At 43.3% G+C, this 21,432-nt stretch overlaps 1 protein-coding gene across 1 annotated transcript in view; it reads left to right on the top strand.

Annotated features, from left to right (window-relative positions):
• Positions 1-21,432, top strand: part of gli2a (GLI family zinc finger 2a) — a 405,780-nt gene that overhangs the window by 1,185 nt on the left and 383,163 nt on the right. The window lies entirely within an intron of this gene.

Raw genomic sequence — 21,432 nt, 5'->3', positions numbered from 1 at the left:
ATTTAATTAGTATATCTCAGCCCCTAGGTGTTGTGCCTATATTTCTGCCCCTTTTAAAGTGCTCCTGCGTTTGTATATTGTTCCAAAGATCCAAGTCTTTATACAGCAATTTCCCTTCTCTCAAACCCCTCATTCCCCTGTCTGGGGCTAACTAGTGATGCACCCCAGCCAGTTTGCTTTTACCCTCTCTGTAAAGCTCTTAGGAATTATTTTGCCACACAAATAAAATTATTCCAATGATGCACTCCCTCCATCGCGCACCGAAACTAATTCCGTGTCTTGGCATCATTCGCAGCTCAGAAGCGCGCACACCGCTTGTAAGTTACACATTTTCTTTTCCCATTGAGCGACCCGGGTATGTTTTTGGGCTGGGAACCATGTTCTCCCTCCTTCGTCCTGGCAGTAAAACCTGTTCCCTTCACTGAAACAAGTTCAGCCCAAGTACGGTCAACTTAGCTGCTCCGAGGTCGGGGTGGCTCTTAAAGTCACAGTGCCCCGAAGATGCAGCAAAATGATGAGGGGAGGGCATCAGGGAGACGTCACTTGTGCATAAGTGGAAAAGTGAAGACTCTCAAAACTCTCATTGTGATTTTCACTTAAATATGTGTTGGCCTGTTTGGATAAATGTTATACAAGTGGCAGAGTGGTGAATGATACAGCCCTTCAGTGCTGTCTAAAATGCACAGAGGGCATTGCTAAAATTCTTTGTGGTCCTTTGGGACTTGCTATCACATCAATTACGGAGTCACTTTAATTGTACAAACATAGAACTTTGCCACAACTCTTGCTTTTAAAAGGGGAGAAAACCAATTGGCTCGTTGAGACAAAACCTGTATTTTCTTCCTAAGAAGTTTTGTTCTTTATTCTGGTGACACGAATGATCCAACTTGTATTTCTCACTGGCATCAATTTGCACTGTTATATACCATCTTTGGTTTCTGAAACATGCTTTGTGTATGTGCATGCACATGCAGTGGACATTCTGGCTTGTAAGCCATACATTCCTGACAGCATTGCCTTTTCAAGGATTAAAACAGCGTTTAAAAGAGTTGGATTACAACATTTTTATTATGAGATTTCTCTTTGCAAGTGAGTGCCCATTCTGTGGCGGGCAGTGAAACAGAATATCACTGTAAACCTCTGATGCACAGATACAGCTCTGCGAATTGCCGTTAAAATTTCATACAGTATCACTTGTGGTGTGAGGGCAGAAATGTCGTAAGGTTGGATAATATAAAGCAATGTAAACCCAGACAGGCTGTTTACTGGTGATCAGCTGTGTTTTGTTAAAAGAAACAATTTATTGGAAAGTGGCTAATTAAATGGCAGCTTAGTGCTTACAATGCTGTTGAAGCATCAGTGTTTCGAAAATGACCTTTGATACCAATGTTTACTCCTGTTTACAATTTGTGGTGTGTTTTTAAAAACAGTTTATGGTGTATCTGAAACAATTTGCGTGACTGATGCCTCTTAGTGCCACAGAAGCATTTTAAATAATGGTAGTTTTGACATGTGGAAACACTGGTTGAATTGTCTCGCAGGCCCATCAGGTATTTCTTTTTCCCAATAATGCACATGTAACACTGGGCAAGTCCCTCCAAAATAAACACCCTCTGTCTCTCTTGCTAGAGCTGCCGTAGGGTTCTGCAGTTTAAGTGTGAACACCTCTTGCAGTTACATTGGAAGATTTGCCCCCAGCAAGCCAAAGGCAGATGCTGTAGAGGTTGAGCTGAGTTTACTCATTGGCATGTCTGGGTACCCGTACAGGGTACACCCAAGTACCCTTATATTCAGTTCATAGCAGTATGCCGTTAATGAAGGATGCAGTGATAAGGAATGTCCTGTGTTGACTGTGCATTTTTTTAAGCAGCATTATGTTGTGCAGCAGTCAGAATTGCTACTGATTTAGGGAGGGATGTGAGCACACAGTGCAGAGTTATATGGGGAGCTGATGGTGACAAACCAAGGAGACCCCACACATACATGCTTCCGTGAAAGCACTACACATTTGTGTGTACATGTGACATCAGTGCAGATTTGCGTGTGCCTGGTGGGGTTGGCATTCTACTGGTCACTCATTCACTGCAATTATTCTAGCATTGACAAACCGTGCCAAAGATGCAAAAATGGCTCCGACAAATTGTCCTGCGGTGCTGTTTTCAAGATGAAACTGTTGGTGCCATGGGTACACCAAAATGATACAGTACCAAATGTCCAGTTTAGCTTCCATCTTAGTGAGTTAATGCAAACAGTGTTTCATAAAGCTAAAGCAGTGATTGTTCCGTATTTTCAATCCTACTAGTGTCTTGTCAATATGTTGAAACTTTTTAGTGGATTTCAGTTTCAGGAGCAGCCTTCTGTGAAATCTGTTTAAAATTAGCCTTGCAAATCCCAGTACAGGCATTGCATCCACCAGCACAGGGAAAACTTTCGTACTTCTTTCTCTTTCACTTGCTAAGTTTTTCAATTCCACTTAAATTTATTGTGGTGGGCAAATGCACTGGCACAGGTGATGTGGTGACTAACACTGGCACCAGTAATGCCACTGATACTAGCACTGCTGATTTGATGATGTCCAAAGATTTGTGGGTTAGATGAATTGGCCATACTAAATTGCACTAAATAGTGTCAGGGGACTAACTAGGATAAATGCATGGGAGTATGGGGATAGGGCCTGGGTGGGATTGTGGTCAGTGCAGACTCGATGGGCCGAATGGCATCCTTCTGCACTGTAGGAGTCTATAATTCTGTGATTTACTAACTTCACTCAGAACCATTTGCCATCCTGCTAAAGTAACTTGAAAGATAATTTAGAAACAATAATACCACTTAACGCTAGCTTCAGAATATCTGCTTCATAGTCATTATGCACTTATGTGACATTATTCACAAAGCATTGAAAACGGAACAAAATAGCTTGTTTTTGATGTGAACACTTCTTTCTGGCTTTAAAAATTGTTAAATAATTAACCAACAATTATTGAAGCTAATGAGTGAAACTTGTACTAGCTGCTCTGGCAATCAGCTAATCATCATGAAATATTTTGAACTTTTATCTCTGATTATAAACAATGCAAGGGGTTTTTATTCATTGTTTAGTAAACTCTGTCTTGATGCTGCCTCACAGCACCAGGGACCTGGGTTCGATTTCCCGGCTTGGGCCACTGTCTTTGTGGAGTTTGCACATTCTCCCCGTGACTGCGTGGGTTTCCTCTGCGTGCTGTGGTTTCCTCCCACAGTCTGAAGGACGTGCTGGTTAGGCGTATTGGCCATGCTAAATTCTCTCTGTGTGCCCGAACAGGCACCAGACTGTGGCGACTAGGGGAATTTCACAATAACTTCATTGCAGTGTTAACGTAAGCCTTACTTGTGACTAATAAATAAATAAGTTCTAATAAATAAAACTTTACGTGTGGTACAATCTGATTGATTTTCAATTCATTACTTTTACATGGAAAAGACCATTGATTAAATATATTCTCTATTAAGAGAAGGTGCACCAACTAAATTAATGGAATTATTGAGTGTTTATATGGACAGTTTGTGGATGGTAGCAGATGTTAACATTATTGTTTTGATAAGTGAGGGTGTGAACTCCTTTAATACCATTAGACCAGCTTCTACCTAGCCTGTTACTCATTTCTTCCAAGGCTCCCTTTTTCATTCTTTGCACTCCAACATCTTTGCTTCTCAAAACCTCAAAATTATTCTGCTCAAAAGTTTTTATTACTCATTTACAGGATATCGCTGGTTAGGCCAGCATTTATTGCCCATCCCAAATTGCCCTTGAGAAGGTACTGGTGAGCTGCCTTTTTGAATGGCTGCAGAGGTACAGGTACAGCCTTATTGCTAGTAGGGAGGGAGTTTCAGGATTCCAATGACAGTGATATAATTCCAAGTCAGGATGTTGAATGACTGGGAGGAAAGCTTCCAGGTGAGTGTGTTCCATTGTGTCTGCTGCCCTTGTCCTTCTAGATAGTAGCAGTCATGGGTTTGGAAGGTGCTGCATAAGGTGCCTTGGTGAGTTCCTGCAGTGTATCTTTTACGGTTGCCACTGTGCATTGGTGTTGGAAGGAGTGAATGTTTGTGGAAGGGGTAACAGTCAAGTGAGGCTACTTTGTCCTGGATGGTGTCAAGCTTCTTGAGTGTTGTTGGGGCTGCACCCATCCAGACAAGTGGAGAATATTCCATCATACCCCTGACTTAAGCCTTGTAGAAGATGTGATGTGGAGATGCCGGCATTGGACTGGGGTAAACACAGTAAGAAGTCTGGCAACACCCTTCAAAGGGGCAAACCCCGAAAGCTTGTGAGTTTACTATCAAATAAATTGGTTGGACTTAAACCTGGTGTTGTCAGACTTCTTATCGTAAAAGATGGACAGGCTTTGAGGAGCCAGGATATGAGTTATTCACAAGATTCCTATCCCCTGACCGATTCTTGTAGCCAATTTTTATAGGGCTCATCTAGTACACTTTCTGGTTAATGATAACACCACAGGATGTTGGCAGTAGGGGATTTCGTCCCCATTCCAGTGAGGTCGCCATCAGAGTATCTTGAGGCATGGCCCTCTCCTGTCCTGAGTCAGTGCGCTTCTCCCTGTGACATTACCAATAGTTTTGGGGTGAAGTTCCATATGTATTTTCACAACCTCCGAGATCAAAGCCTCATTTTTGACTTCACAGCCATCCTATATTTCTGAAACTGCCTGTCCAACATCAAGCTATGGGTTAATCAGAATCTTCTTCAATTGAATTTTGAGGAAACCATTATGTTTTGCTCTTACAAAAATATCCTTACTTTATATCTCTGTCTAGCAGCTCACTCAGGCTGAACCAACCCTGAATTGAGTTTCAAATCAGAAATCCTTTCACTTATCAAGATTACTTTCTTCCGCCTTTGCAGCACTGGTCACCGCGGCGACCACTGAAAGCCAAATGCGTGCGTTTCCCATCAAGATGTGATTCTCCAAATCCCTGATTGCCAGCTTCCACCTTACCCCAACTTAAAAGTTGTCCAAAATTCTGCTTCCTCTACAATGTGCTCATTGAAGTTTTAAGTTTTTTTAATTGGTGTCACACAAGTAGGCTTACATTAACACTGCAGTGACTCCGGCACCTGTCTGGGTTCACTGAGAGAATTTAGCATGGCCAATGCACCGAACCAGCACATCTTTCAGACTGTGGAAGGGAATCAGAGCACCCGGAAGAAATCCCACGCAGACACGGGGAAAATGTGCAGACACTGCACAGACGGTGACCCAAGCTGGAAATCGAACCTGGGCCCCTGGAGCTGTGGGGCAACCGTGCTAACCAATGTGCCGCCATTCCTTATGTTCCCAATGACTGGAACAAATTTCCTTCCCCCTGCCTCCAGTAAAGTAGAGAATTCCAGACTTTGCCGCCACATTTTGCCCTCAAGGCTTCACCTTTGTCATCTCCTTCAGCCTTACAGTGGAGGCCTTCAGCCCTCTGACCAGCCACCTGTGAATTCCCATTGCCTCCCCCCACTTCTCCGTCACTGGACAAGTCTCGGACTACCTTAGCTCTACTCTGGGAACCCCTGCCCCCCTCCCCCGCCTCTCCCCAGTCCTCTTTTCCCTTGCTACTTCACTTGCCACTGAAACCTCAAAACTACTCTGAACTGTTTGGCCATGTCTTTGATTCCCTGTCCTAACTTTTATACTTCAGCTTGGCATCTGCTGTCTCCTGTGGGAAGCGGTTCGAGATGTTTATGAAGTGAAAGTTGTTGTTGCCGGGGGTTGGGGGGCTCATTACGGTTCACGTTACTTGATAGGCATCCTAGGAGCATTTGTATGACAAAGATAGTTACTCAGGTAGTCTATTGATTATCCAGTGGTCTGATCCAGATTTGACAGTGATATAGTCAGTGAAGGCCTCAAAGTTATCTAGCCTATGCCTAAACTGACTTAAAAAGAAGTCCAACCATGAGAAACAGACCCAATGCGTACGTATTTGCAATGCAATATGCGTCACTCTAACAATTCACTTTCTAAGCAATTAAACCAGTTCCCCTGTTGTGTAGGTGAGGAGAGATCTGTTAACATACAGCAAAAATGGTCATTAACTTTTTCCGGGGAGGGGCGTGTGATGCGCGAAGGGAGGTGGTTTACATGGAGTTGTGTCGGGGAAGGGTAGCTAACTGGGCCCACTGAGTAAAATGAGGCAGGAGGTAGAAAGCAAAGGGGGCAATTTTAATTTTTATTGCCGCAATTATTTCTGATTTTGTTGTGAAGCGGCCAATGGTTTGTGTGACTGTAGCTTCATCGAAAGTTGTTCAGCATGAGGGCCTGATCGCTGCGATTTGCATAAGAAGAAAGATTTAGTGCAGTTGCTATTGTGTTCAGTGAAGAGTTCCAGCAGTCAGGCCAGAGGGAATGAAAAGACTGCAAAGAAATGATGGCCTATTCAGGTTTTTTCACAGTCTAAAGCTGTGGTCATCTGCCTCTGAAATCCATGATCAGGATGTCACTTTCATCCTCAGGAACACCATTATGTCGCTTTTCTCACACATTCACTTTTGTCAGGGATTATTGATCAGATATTCTTTTTCTTCACTCCGGTGGAAACCTGTTGTTGTGCTTCTGAAAGTTTAAATGGGGACAAAACCACAGAAATTTAATCTCGGCCTCCTTCGTACAATAGTGCCCAAACCATTCTCAGCATTTTGGGCTATTAAGTTAAACTGTCGCTGAGTTAAGGCCGCCTGCGTTCTCGTGAGGCAGAGGGAAAATCGGAAAGTGTGATGTGTTGCTTTTTTTTAAGAAATGTTTGCGAAAACGAGTCGTGAGAGATGCAATCCCTCCTTTATGAAAGAAGCGCTCCCCTCGATATCTGTTCCCTGCTAAAGGCTTTGTCGCGGACAGCCACACATTTCGAGTGAAGCTTTGGCACTTTGAACGTGGGTGATCTGACAAGCATGGCTTTGAGTCCCAGTTGTTGTGTATAATTAATGGAAATCCATTGTCTTGCTAAATTAGGGTTGTCTCCCCTCCCCCCCCACCCACCAACCACCCCACACTCCCTCCCCCGCACCCCCACGTCCCCTCCTCCCACCCTGCTGTCCAGCTAAGAGGGCAGGCAGATATGTGGCCTGCCCCGATCCCTTGCCCATGTCATGTCGAACCGGAGACTCAGGGTTGTGTCAGGCGTGAACCTTCCTGGCTGAGATCCAGAGCTCCGAATAGGCTCGGAATTCCTCTCATGGTTGCGTGTAGGGACACCGTAAAGGAATGTATTGGCATTTGCACTAGAAATAAGAGACGGAATCTTCACAAATAAGCTTACGGTATCTTACTTGAATGTGTGTGAGTCCGTATCCCAGCACCCCTATGTGATCGCGATCTATTTAATTGTCCGAGACACTGTGTTGGTTGTAAAAAGCTTTGGACGTCTTGACGATGTGAAAGGCACCACATAAATGCAAGCTTTTCTTTATTCAAAAGTTCCAGGCACACAACTTCATTCTACTGCTGTTTTCCCTTCATGTGAGCGTCTGTCTTGCTTTCAGTAAAATTGCAGGACAAAAATTTACTGCACAGCAGGTGATCAAACACGTGTTATCCAGTGTGGCTTTTCCACACTATTGTTTGTGATATGCTTACAAACAGCCGCCATGTGTCCTTATTATTGACAGTTCTCTCGACAAGTACTACATGAAAGAGCATCAGTTTTAAGGATCCAGATAACTCTCTACACAGGTCCATCAACAGTTCTTTGTGCACGGGACAATGCTATAAAGTCTGGCAGGTCTTTGAGTCCCTGCTGTGGAGAGCTGTTCCAATGCTGAAGTACACTTATGCTAACTTGAATTGATTTAACTTAAATGGTAGCTGGCAGCCATGAATGGCAATGATTTCCTGCAAGCAAGTAAAGGACGCAGCAGTAAAAATGAAAGAACAGAGAGCTTGGTGGATTCATTTAAATAAATTGGTGTATTTAAAATACACTTCATTTACTGTAACCCCTTTCTTGCTTTCTGTCAGGCAGGATTCTCTTAGTTCCAGGATAGCTCACTCAATGACTGTGGTGCCTATACCAGGTCTGAGCTGTACAAATCCCTCAGCTCCCAGGTGGATGATCTATGCAAATTCAACCAAAATAACAGTATGCATTCATTGTGGGTGGCACGATGGCACAGTGGTAAGCACTGCTGCCTCACAGGGACCCAGATTGCACCAGGAACCAGGGTTCAATTCCAGCCTCGGGTCACTGTCTGTGTGGTGTTTGCACATTCTCCCCATGTCATCTGTGTGGGTTTCCTCCCACAGTCCAAAGACGTACAGGTTAGATTGATTGACCATGCTAAATTGCCCCCTATTGTCAGGGGGATGAGCAAGGTAAATGCGTGGGGTTGTGGGAAAAGGGACCTGGGTGGGATTGTTGTCGGTGCAGCTGTAAAACACTTTGGAAATGTCTAGAATTGTCAAAGGTACTATTTAGATGCAAGATCTATCTAACTGTCTAGAAATCTCATCTGATAATAGTCACAAAAGTTTTAACCAAAATGGAGAGTAAAACAGCTATAGCTTTGACCAAGTAGGGAATAATTCACAATTTCTGCAACCTGATTACAGTCTGAATTCCTTCAATTTTCTTTAGCTTTCTTGATAACTACACGGAATGAATTCTCGTACAGTTTTGATACTGTGCAGAGTGTAGTGTTGAGGCCCCGGTCTGTTTTGTGTTTTGTTTTCTTGGTTCTGAGATCACTGCGGACCCGCCCCTGAGTTTTTCCATAGCCTATTCAGAGATTGGCCCTCCCAACTCTTACTCACTGTTACCCAATGTCTCCTTGGAAGTCAAAGCATTGGGAATTCTTTGGCAACTTCCGGACATTTCAAAGGCCAAGATCAGAGGGCAGGATTTTTCCAAAGATTATATTAATTTTACAAAAACCCTCCGACTTTTCAAAGCTTAAAATTGTTTTGTATTTGCAGCACTAGTGATGAATTGAAGATGGCTACAAAATGGTATTATTCAGTCTGGGATGGGGGCTAAGATTACTTTCGATCCCTCTTTCCTGAAGTTGTTGTAGTTTGGACCCAAACTGACAATGCCGTGTTCTTTGATCTATGATTATTCCTCATCTCTATTCTTAGAAAGTGGGTGTCAGCAATCTGTTTGATCATGATAGGCATTACAGCTGTAATGAGTTAGATTGTAGGTGGTATTACAGCTGTAATGTGTAAGATTGTAGGGAATATTACAACTGAAATGTGTTAGATTGTAGGGAGTATTACAGCTGTAATGTGTTGGATTGTGGGGAGTATTACAGCTGTAATGTGTTGGATTGTGGGGAGTATTACAGCTGTAATGTGTTGGGTTGTAGGGAGTATTACAGCTGAAATGTGTTAGATTGTAGGAGATATTACAGCTGAAATGTGTTAGACTGCATTGGGTATTACAACTGTTTGTCTTAGACTGTAGAGGGTATTACAGTGTAATGTGTTAGATTGTAGGAGTTATTACAGTTGTAATGTGCTGGATTGTAGGGGGTAATAGAGCTGTAATGTGTTAGATTGTAGGGGGTAATACAGCTGTAATGTGTTGGATTGTAGGGGGTATTACAGCTGTAATGTGTTATATTGTAGGGAATATTACAGCTGAAATGTGTTAGATTGTCGGGGGTTTTACAGCTGTAATATTACAGCTATAAAACACCCTACAATCTAACACATTACAGCTGTAAAACACCCTACAATCTAACACATGTTAGATTGTAGGGGTTATTACAGCTGTAGTGTGCTAGATTGTAGGGGGTAATAGAGCTGTAATGCATTAGATTCGAGGGGGTATTACACCTATAATGTCTTGGATTGTAGGGGGTATTACAGCTGTAATGTGTTAGATTGTAGGGGGTAATACAGCTGTAATGTGTTAGATTGTAGGGAGTGTTACAGTTGAAATGTATTAGATTGTAGGGGGTATTACAGCTGTAATATGTTGCATTGTAGGAGGTATTACAGCTGTAATGTGTTAGATGGTAGGAGGTATTACAGCTGTAATGTGTTTGATTGTCAGGAGTATTACAGCTGTAATGTGTTAGATTGTATGGAGTATTACAGCTGTAATGTGTTAGATTGTAGAGATTATTACAGCTGTAATGTGTTAGATTGTAGGGGGTATTACAGCTGTAATGTGTTAGATTGTAGGGGGTATTACAGCTGTAATGTGTTAGATTGTAGGGGGTATTACAGCTATAATGTGTTAGATTGTAGGGGGTATTATAGCTGCAATGAGTTAGATTGTAGGGGTATTAAGCTGAAGTGTGTTTGGATTGTAAGGGGTATTACAGCTGTAATGTGTTGGATTGCATGTGATCACAAAATCTATGTTACATTTACTGCTTTACAGCTGAATGCTCTTGGATTTTAACGGACCTTATTATTAAATTCTGTTGGCTTGTAGGGGGGTACTACAGCTGAAATGTGTTAGCTCGTACGGGTTGTTACAGAAGAAATCCATGAGTTTGAAGCATGCCTACGGCTCCAATGTTTACCTGTAGAAGTAGATGATTCGGTGAATTGGTGAGTCAGTTGTGTTCCAACAGGGGCTGTGCTTTATCTGCAGGCTGTAAACCCTGCGCTACACATGAACTTGCTGTTGAATGCTCCAAAATAGTTTGTGCATCATTTTCACCCAAAAAGTTACACAGCAACAAAAGGTCTTACATGAGTAATAATGAAGATGTTATCAGGCCAGCTTCAAAAACAAGGTGTTTATCTTGGCATTTCTTCTTTATAATGAGCTTACTGCAGAAATTGTCCAGAATAATTAGAGTAATTATAACAAATTTCAATATTGCTAAATGGATTGTGCTATCAGTAATGGCAATAAGTGTTGTGTAAGTAGGCTTTTGCAACATTTTCTCACGCTGCTTTATGGTACAATTAATGCCCTCTCCAGCGTTTCAACTTTTCTTCCCTCTGTTCTGTTGTGTAAAAGTATGGTCTGTTCCCCTATCTTTATAGCCAGTCTTTGTGTGTTAATTCAATCGGCAATGTTCCATTAGAGAAGGCATCATTACTGGGCAAAACCCTCTGCCCAGTCGATGCCCGCATATATGTCCTTTCCAACAGTGGTCACTGGGAAATGGGATCAGAGTCACCAACTGATTTATTTATTCTTTTGCTTCCCAAAGAGCAGCATCTAGCTAAGAAGAGAAAAAAAATCAGTGGTGACCAGAATAATAAAAGCAAAATATCCATATTAATGATGTACCTCTTGGCATGCAGGGGACAGTTTTCAAGTTTGAGGAAGTATTGGAAGTATTCTAAATTGTGAAGAGGACAGTGTAGAACTTCCAAAGAATATAGGCAAGTTGGTGGAGTGGGCAGATAGGTGGCAGGTGAAGATCAATGCTGAGAAATATGAAGTGAAGCATTTTGGCAGGAAGAACATGGAGAGACAACATAAAATTAAGGGCAACAGCCTAAAAGGGTTGCAGGAACAGAGAGACCTGGGTGTATATGTACAGAGATCATTGAAGGTGGCAGGACAGGTGGAGAGAGCAGTTATAAAGCATAATATATTCAGGACTTTATTAATAGGGACACAGGGTACACAGCAGAGGTTATGCTGAATCTATACAAGACACTAGTTAGACCTCAGCTGGAATATTGTGTGCAATCCTGAGTGTCATGCTATAGGAAAGATGTGAACACATTGGAGAAAGTGCACAAGAGGTTTGCACAAATAGTTCCAGGGATGAGAAACTTCAGTTATGGGGATAGATCTGAGAGGTTGGGACTGCTGTCCTTGGAGAGAAGAAGGCTAAGAGGAGATTTGACAGAGATGCTCAAAATCATAAGAGGCTGAACAGACTAGATAGGGGGAAACTGTTCCCCCTCTTGAAAGAATCAAGATTTAAGGTGATTTGCAAAAGAAGCAAATGTGATGTGAGAAATAACCTTTCCATACAGCAAGTGGTTTGGGTCTGGAGTGCACTGCCTGGTAGTGGAGGCAGGTTCAATCAAGCATTCAAGAGAATATTAGACAATTACTTGAAAAGAAACAGGAGTACGGGGAAAATGCAGGGGTATGGCACTAAGATGTAATGCTCATTTGGAGAGCCGGTACAGACACGATGGACTGAATGGTCTTCTTCTGCACCATAACAATTCTGTGATTCCATGAAATAGTGCGGCTGCTGGAGATCTGAAATAAGAACTGAATGTCCTGGAAAAAATCAACAGCTCTGGCAGCATCTGTGGAGAGAGAAAGAGTTAATGTTTCAAGTGCAATATAACTGTTCTTCAGGACCTTGATGATAATATTGACCCTTGTAGTTGCATGCTTCAGCTACACCACCCCACCCCAAATTGCAGTGTTTTACAGTTGTATATATTTTTCCCACATTTATGTACATGTGCTGTGGAACCATGACTGTTGCTCTGTAGGTAGTTGCATGTACTGTAATGCGCGAGGAAAAATAGACAGAGAGGGAGAACCTCATTCATCTCTGGTTGAGATGGTTTCTTCTGTTGCCTTCTCTCACTGTTTGGTGGTTGCTTACCTCTCCTTGACATTTCCCTAGAAGACCAAGGGTGAAATTTTCCTGTCCTGCCTGCCACAGGAATCAAAGCGGGTGGGACACAGACCAAGCAAATGTCCATTGACCTTGGGTGGGATCTTCCGGTCTTGGGGCGAACACGGCCGGAAAATCCTACCCTTTGACTCAGAATCTGTCAGGTGCCCATTCCCTTCATATCTTTTGTCAAAAAAATTCTTTGTAATCCGTGGAGCACATTGATTTTCTGAGGGAAGACTCAACTGACTCAGAAATGGGAGAGGATTCTCTTTGCAAAGTTCTGCAGTGTATTCCTTATGGTAGGAATTCCTGTACTTTGAGTCATAGGTCAAATGTTAGAAGCTTTTATTAAAGAAGTTATAGCAGGGCACTTGGATAAGCGCAACGTAATCAGAGACAACATGGTTTTGTTGGGAGGAGGCTCATGTGAAGGAAATACACCAGAATATAGATTGCTGGTGCATTGATTTTAATTTTCCAAAACACTCTCAATTCAGGGAACTTCCCATTAGGTTGGAAGATAGAAAATATAACTCCATTATTCATTATTCAGAAAGGGAGGGAGACAGAAAGCAGGAAGCTACGGGCTAGTTAGCTTAACATCTGTCATAGATAAAATGTTAGAAGCTTTCATTAAAGAACGTATAGTATGGCACTTGGATAAGTTCAAGTTAACCAGGTAGAGTCAAAATGGTTTTGTGAAAGGGAAAGCATGTTTGACCAACTTAGAATTATAGAATCCTACGATTTGATATACAGAAGGAGGCCATTCGGCCCACAAGTCTGCACAATTCCATCCAGGCCCCACCCCGTAACCCGTCAAATTTACCCAGCTAATCCCTCTGACCTACGTATCCCAGGACACTAAGGGGTGATTTAGCATGGCCAATGCACCTAACCCGCATATCTTTGGGGTGTGGAAGGAAACCCACGCAGACAAGGGGAGAACGTGCAGACTCTGCACAGACAGTGACCCAAGACAGGAGTCAAACCCTGTGAGGCAGCAATGCTAACCGCTATGCCACCTTGTTGCCCTTATTGAGGTTTTTTGAGGAAGTCACATGTGCTGTGGATAAAGGGGAATTGGTGGATGTACTTAGATTTCTAGAAGGCATTTGATAAAGTGCCACATCAAAGGTTATTGCAGGAAATAAAAGCTCATGGTGTAGGGGGTGATGTATTGTCAATAATAGAAGATTGGCTGGCTAACAGGAAGCAGAGAGTAGGCACAAATGGGACTTTTTCAGGATAGCATGATGTAATGAGTGGTGTGCCACAGGGATCTGTGCTGGGGCCTGAAATATTTACAATTTATATAAGTGACCTGCTGGAAGGGATTGAAGGGATGGTTGTCAAATTTGCTGATGACACAAGGATAGATGTGAAAGCAAGTTACGAAGAGGACATGAGGAGGCTACAAAAGCTATAGATCGGTTAAGTGAGGGACAAAGATACGGCAAATCGAGTATTATGTAAGAAAATGTGAAATTGTCCATTTTGACAGGAAAAATAAAAATGTTTATTATCCAACTGGAGAGAGGTAGTTGAGCTCTGAAGTGCAAAAGAATCGGGATGTTTTAGTGCATGAATCACAAAAGGCTAGTGTGCAGCCACCGTAACTAATTGGGAAAACTAATATAATATTATCAGTTATTGTGAGTGCAATTGAATACCAAAGTAAGGAAGTTATACTTCAGTTATACAGAACACTGGTGAAGCCACATTTGGAATAATGTGCGCAGTATTGGTAACCTTATTTACCAATGTATGCGTTGGAAGCAGTTCAGTGAAGGTTTACCAGACTAATACCTGGAATGAGTGAGTTGTCTTATGAGGAAACGTTAGACAGGCTGGAGTTTAGACGAGTAAAAGGCAACTGGATTGAAGCACATGTGTTCCTGAATCACATTGACAGGATGGTTGTGGAAAAGACGTTTCCTCTGTGTGAGAATTTAGAACTAGAGGTCACTGTTTAAAAATAAGGGGTCGCCCATTTGAAATGGAGATGGGTGAAATTTTTTACTCAGAGGGTCATGAGCCTTTGGGACTCTCCTCCTGAAAAGATGGTGGAAGCAGAATCTTTGAATATTTTAAGGCAGAGTTGGATAGATTCTTGGTAAGCAAGAGGGTGAGCGGTTATTGGGGGTAGGCAGGTTGCAGATTTGAGGGCACGATGTGATCAGCCATGATCTTGTTAAATGTCAGCACAGACTCGAGGGGCTGAATGGCCTACTCCTGTTCCTTGTTTGTATGTATGTAATAGATCAGTTGAGGAGAATGGCTTGTTTCTGCACTGTTAATTCAATGTAAAAATTTTAGGGTTAGCACTTAGAATCATAGAATCCCTACAGTTTAGAAGCAGGCCATTTGGCCCATCACATCTGTACCTACCACAATCGACCTAGGCCCTTTTCCCATAACCCCAATTTACTCTGCTAGTCCCCCTGACATTAAGGGACAATTTAGCATGGCCAATCAACCTAACCCGCACACCTTTGGACTGTGGGAGGTAACCAGAGCTCCTGAAGGAAACCCACGCAGACACGCAGAGAATGTGCAAACTCCACACAGTGAATTCCACAAAAGTTTCATCTGACTAATTTGCAGCGATTATAGTGAGATGGCAGTAACTATAATCACTTTAAATTATTTTCTCACTCTATTTTAGAAGGTTCTGCTTCTCTCGCTTTCCCGTCATCCCTACCATTGTCATTGGGTGTTAGTTGTGGCTGAGTGGTAGCACTCTTGCTCTGAATCGGAAGGTTGTGCGTTCAAGACCTACTGCAGAGACTTGAGTATAAAGTGTAGGCTGGCATGCCACTGCGGTACTGGGGAAGTGCTGCAGTGTTGAAGGAACTGCCTTCGGGTGAGGTAACAATCTAAAGCACCTCCTTCTCTCATGAGGGAGTGTAAAGGATCTGCGTCACTGTTTCAGAGCAGGGGAGTTCTCCCTTGGTGTTCTGTCCAATACTTATCCCTCAGCCAACAATATGAAAAGCAGATGATTGTATTGCTATTTGCCTGACCTTGCTGTGTGGAAATTGGCTGCCACATTTCCTACATTTAAAACAGGCACCACATTTCAAAAGTGATTAATTAACAGTCAAATGTTTTGGGACTTCCTTAGGTGGTGAAAGATTCCGTATAAATACAAATTTTCTCTGTTTAGAATGTCAGTGGACAGTACCCTTTCAAGAGACGTTTATTTTGGACGATACAAACTGAAATTGATTTGATTTATTATTGTCACATGTATAAGTATACAGTATTGTTTCTTGCGCACTATGCAGACAAAGCATACCGTACACCGAGAAGGAAAGGAGAGGGGGCAGAATGTAATGCTACAGTCGTAGTTAAAAGTTAAAGTTTATTTATTAGCCACGTGTAGGCTAACATTAAAACTACAATGAGTGAAAATCTCCTAGTCGCCACACTCCGGCGCCTGTTCGGGTACACTGAGGGAGAATTTAACATGACCAGTTCACCTAACCTCGGGTGTGGAGAAAGATCAGTTTAATATGAGGTAGGTCCATTCAAACTTGGCTCATGTCCCCTTTTTAACCTATCAATTCCCTTTCCTCTTTCTCACTCCCCTGCAGGCCCCCAGTTGGCCTGGTTGAGTTTGGGATCCCATCAGGCTTCAATGGCCCAGATCCTCCCCACTTTGTGGGATCGCCCTCACTGGAAACGCTTTCTTTATAGGGAACAGTCAGGGCTAGCTGAATTAAAACTTTTCCGACTGACGCCGGGGAAGGGCTGTATGCCAGAACAAATTCCTGGAACACAGGCTTGGGTTCCCCATGTGCTAGCAGGTGACGTGACTATTTTCTTTTTCCCCCCCTCCTTCTTGTTTGTTTAATGTCACGGGCTACGCGAGATTGCAGGTCGCGATACACAAAGAGAAAACGACGCAATGTGAGAAAAAGATGTTTTTCTTAACGCAGATTGACTACCCGTGACAGTTGGATCAAATTGAAAACAGAGTACAGTATAAATATTTGCGGAATAAAATGTAGCCAGACCTCAGGCTCCATCATGACAGACTGGAGGATGAACTACATATGTGTGGCCAGGGAACACAACAAGCCAGCATGTGTTTCTCAGCTTCTCCCAACGCCCCCCCACCCCATTCAACACCCCCCCTCCCCCCACAATGCCAACCGCCCCCCCCCCCCCCCCGCCTTACCCCCTCCACCCCCCCTTCCTGGCACACACTGAGGTGGGATTGCCATTCATTCACTTTCTGGGACGAGCAATCTCTTTTTTATTTTGGGTGGTCGGCCTGAAAATTTCTAAAATGTCAAAGCCTGACACAAAAAGTCTGCTTGCCTCAAAACTGAAACCCTTGTTTTCCTTTTCTATATATATATATCATTCCCGAGTCTGGTGACAGGAGTACGGTTGTTCGAGTTTTCCAAGGAACTGTCCCTCGTCGGACAGATCTCCCACCCACCCCCTTCCCATCTCGCTCTGATCTACCAACCAGCGCTAACCCCATCATCAGTGGCAAAAAAAAAGTGTAACTGGAGTGGAGTTTTTTTTATATAAAAGAGAGTGAGTGAAAAATCAATGATATCTGGCTCACTGATGCTGGAATCGTTCTCCCGTGGCTTCCTTTACGATGCATACTTTTTTGTCTCCTGTTGTTGGCCCAATTCTCTGCACCTGGCCCCCTCCCCAGTCACAATTGTTAAAAAGCAGGATGCCAGGACTCTTAGGAGCCTAAATAAACTGTTGGTTAGCGTTCTGAGTTCAGGCATTTTTCAGAGCTTAAATTAGAATCAACTGCTACTTGATGACTTTCTTAAGAGAGGAGCCGGAGAAGAGTGATTTTGGGTTGTTAACATTCTCCTTCTTGTTGCAGCCCTTCGTGCGCATAACTTTTTCATTAGTTTCAAAGGCACTGCTCTTTAGGCCGTGGGCTGATGTAATCCGAGCCTGCTGTGATGCATCGCTATTCCTTCTTTAACTGCTGTAATTGGCAGCTCACTAAAGTCATTGTTCTTGGACTTTATACAGTTCGACAGATCACATCCATAAAACAGTGGTAACTTTCCCCTTCCTGCTCTCCAGAGTGGAGTCTTATGTTGTGGAAACATCTGTTAGACATTCAGGGAGCTCGACGAGCTCTCACACAGGATATTGCTGTTATTTATAGGAGGTGCAGTTGGTTCCAAAGACCACCTTCTGCCTGCCGTTCACAAACTTCCCTCCTTTCTCATGGCAGGCAACAAAACCCGGGCTTCAGCCTTTTTCTCTGCTCGCTGAACCAGAAAGAATACGCTTAACCCGTCTGCTGGTCAAAAATGATTAGAACTATGCGGCAGAGTAAGAAGGGGCTGGGATGATGTCCCATTGTATCAGGCACCCAACTGGGCCAGCAGAATGTGTGTCCCTTCCCCCCACTCTCTTTCTCATTCTCTCTCTCTCTCTCCCTGTGACCTGGCTTGGATTTCACTAGGGATCAGCCATAGGATTAAGGATAACTACTGTTGAATGTTTTTAAAGTAAAATGGATTCTCATTTCAACATAAAGAAAATTAAATTGTGGTTTACCGGAAGTGAAAATGGGGAGCGAGAGGGGGTGAAATATTAACAGATTTTACCAAATCTAATTGCCCTTCATTTTATTAAACTAGAACAAATAGTACTTGAAGGATCTTAATCGAAGTAACTGTAGGGCAGTGACATGCAAAGCAGAAGGGAAGTGAGGAGAGCTATCTATTGAAGATAGTGAGATTGGTGTTGGGGGCAGTTAGTGGCAGGTTGATTGATGTGTCTTTGATTGCAGAAGATCTCTGTTCATCTCTTCAAGGCATTCTCCTTAGTGGGTAACACTGACTTCTCTTCTTTTTCCCAAAGCAAATACTCTCCCACCTTCCCCCACCCCACAAACCCCTGCCCCCACCCCCGAGAGGCAGTTGTCTTTATTGATAAACCTTTGGCAAAGTTCTTAGTTTGTGCTTGCCAGACACTGCCAGAGGAGATGACGTAGGTTAATTTAAAATGTAATAAAGACCATTCCTTGTACATTGGACCAACTGGGCAGCACGGTGGCACAGCGATTAACACTGCTGCCTCACAGTGCCAGGAATCTGGGTTCAATTCCTGACTTGGGTCACTGTCTATGTGGAGTTTGCATGTTCTCCCCATGACTGTGAGGGGTTTCCCCCGAGTGCACTAGTTTTCTCCCACAGTCCAAAGATGTGAAAGTTCGGTGGATTAACTATGGTAAATGGCCCCTTAGTGTCCCAATTCATGAGGTTATGGGAATAGGCTGGGGTGGAATGCTGTTTCGGAGAGTCAGGGCAGACTCGATGGGCCGAATGGTCTTCTGCACTGCAAAGATTCTATGATTCTACGTACATGGAATCAACTGGGATGAAAACAAGACACAGCTGCTCCACTATTTTCATTCTGACACTGAGGCAGTGACAGCAAAATTCTTAGTTCGGGAATTGTGGTAAAGGTTAAAATCTGGGAGTGGAACTCTGATCTGCTAACTTTCTGAAACATGTGAGACTTGGGCTCACATTTCAGTGGAGTGAATGAGTCTGCAGCCCAGCACCATCCCTCCCTACCATGTTCTCTCAGCATTTTGACGATATATGTGGGCACGGCGCTCATTCCTGGACTGTCACTGAAATTCCCCCCATTCATTCCTCTCCTTATTCTAGTGGAATTCTTGCCGGTGTAAGTTCCAATGCAAGCTTGGTAAAGATCCCAGGACCATATTTGGGAATGACAATGGCCATTTGCTCCCTCAGGAGCATTTTAATTGTGAAGCATCTGTTCACTTCCTGGGCCTCAACAGAGGTTGAGGTTCAGGAAGAGATACAGAAGTCTGAGGTCATGTACCAACTGACTCAAGAACAGCTTCTTCCCTGCTACTGTCAGACTTTTGAATGGACTTACCTTGCATTACCTTGATCTTTCTCTACATCCTGGCTATGACTGTAACTTGTAGCTTGCAGGTGCAGCAGGTGGTCAGGAAGGCGAATGGGATGCTGGCCTTCATAGCGAGGGGGATTGAATATAAAAGTAGGGAGGTCTTGCTGCAGCTGTATAGGGCATTGGTGAGGCCGCAGCTGGAGTACTGTGTGCAGTTTTGGGCGCCGCACCTGCGCAAGGATATTTTGGCCCTGGAGGGAGTGCAGAGGAGGTTTACTAGGCTGATACCGGAGTTGAGGGGATTGAGCTATGAGGAGAGGCTGAATAAACTAGGCTTGTACTCGTTAGAGTTTAGAAGAATGAGGGGAGATCTCATTGAGACGTATAAGATGATGAATGGGATGGATAGGATAGAGGTGGAGAGACTCTTCCCGCTCAAAAAAGACAGTAGGACTAGGGGGCACAGCCTCAAGATAAAGGGGAGGCGGTTTAGAACGGAGTTGAGGAGGAACTTCTTCACTCAAAGGGTGGTGAATCTCTGGAATTCTCTGCCCGTTGAAGTGGTGGAGGCTGCCTCGCTAAATATTTTTAAGAAGCGGGTTGATGGGTTCTTGATAAGAGAGGGGATTAAGGGTTATGGGGAGAGGGCGGGAAAGTGGAACTGAGCCACAACAGATCAGCCATGATCTTATTGAATGGCGGGGCAGGCTCGAAGGGCTAGATGGCCTACTCCTGCTCCTATTTCTTATGTTCTTATGTTCTTATGTAACACTACATTCTGCACTCTCTTGTTTCCTTCTCTATGAACAGTATGTTTCGTCTGTATAACGCGCAAGAAGCAATACTTTTCACTGTATGTTAATACCTGTGACATTAATAAATCAAATCAAATCTGTTACTCCAAGGACATGGTAGGACATATTCCTCTTTTGCACCTATACAGATGATTGCCTACCCCAATTATTTAAATGACCCCATCTTTTTTAAATAATAATTCGTCCATTTGTATTAAGGCAACAAGATAACTTTGCTCCTGTTTAATTGCAGAAGTAGTTAAAGGGAATGGAATCATGTTGGAAAGGCTCGTCAGGTCAGTCAGCAGCTGGAAAAGGAAAGCTGATGTTTCAGACGTGACAGCTGAAAGCCAAAAGATCAGTGAAGTGACACTTTATTTCCTTGACTAGGCAAGTTAACAGATAGCCGAGAACACACTGGTGAGAATACGTTCCTTCTCATCCATGTTGTAAACACAGCCTGCATCCCATACGGAGCCCAAACTGACACCGGAATGAGGGGGAATGAAATATCCTGGTAAATAAAGATTGCCTTGCTCCTTTGCTTTGGGGGCAGTTTAAGCCCTGAGATTTGACTTAATCCACACAATTTTCCCACCAGGTCTAAATTTATAAAGTGAAGCTCTGGCAGTTTTGATTGTTGAAATTATAACTGGAATTCCCATGCAGTTTTTGATTTAAATTCATTCAATTTGATTTGATTTATTATTGTCACATGTATTAATATACTGTGAAAAATATTGTTGTTTCTTGCATACTGTTCATAGAGGAGAGGGCGCAGAATGTAGTGTTACAGACATAGCTAGGGTGTAGAGAAAAATCAACTTAATACGAGGTAGGTCCATTCAAAAGTCTGATGGTAGCAGGGAAGAAGTTGCTTTTGAGTCAGCTGGTCCACGATCTCAGAGTTTGCATCTTTTTCCGACGGAAGAACATGGAAGAGAGAATATCTAGGGTGCATGGAGTCCTTGCTTATGCTGGTTGCTTTGCCAAGGTAGTGGGGACTATGGATAGAGTTACCGGATGGGAAGCTGGTTTGTGTGATCGACTGTGCTTTGTTCACACCCTTTGTAGTTTTTAGCGGTTTACACCTATACATATGTGTGCACCCAGACCTCAGGTACAGGCCACTTGATAGCATCAAGGACCAGGAATAAAAATAGAAAGTGCTGGAATAACTCAGCAGATCTGGCAGTA

The sequence above is a fragment of the Carcharhinus amblyrhynchos genome, chromosome 11 (assembly GCF_965287045.1).
Source record: "Carcharhinus amblyrhynchos chromosome 11, sCarAmb.v2.hapA, whole genome shotgun sequence".
NCBI lineage: Eukaryota > Metazoa > Chordata > Chondrichthyes > Carcharhiniformes > Carcharhinidae > Carcharhinus > Carcharhinus amblyrhynchos.
This window is presented reverse-complemented; position numbering and strand designations above follow the sequence as displayed.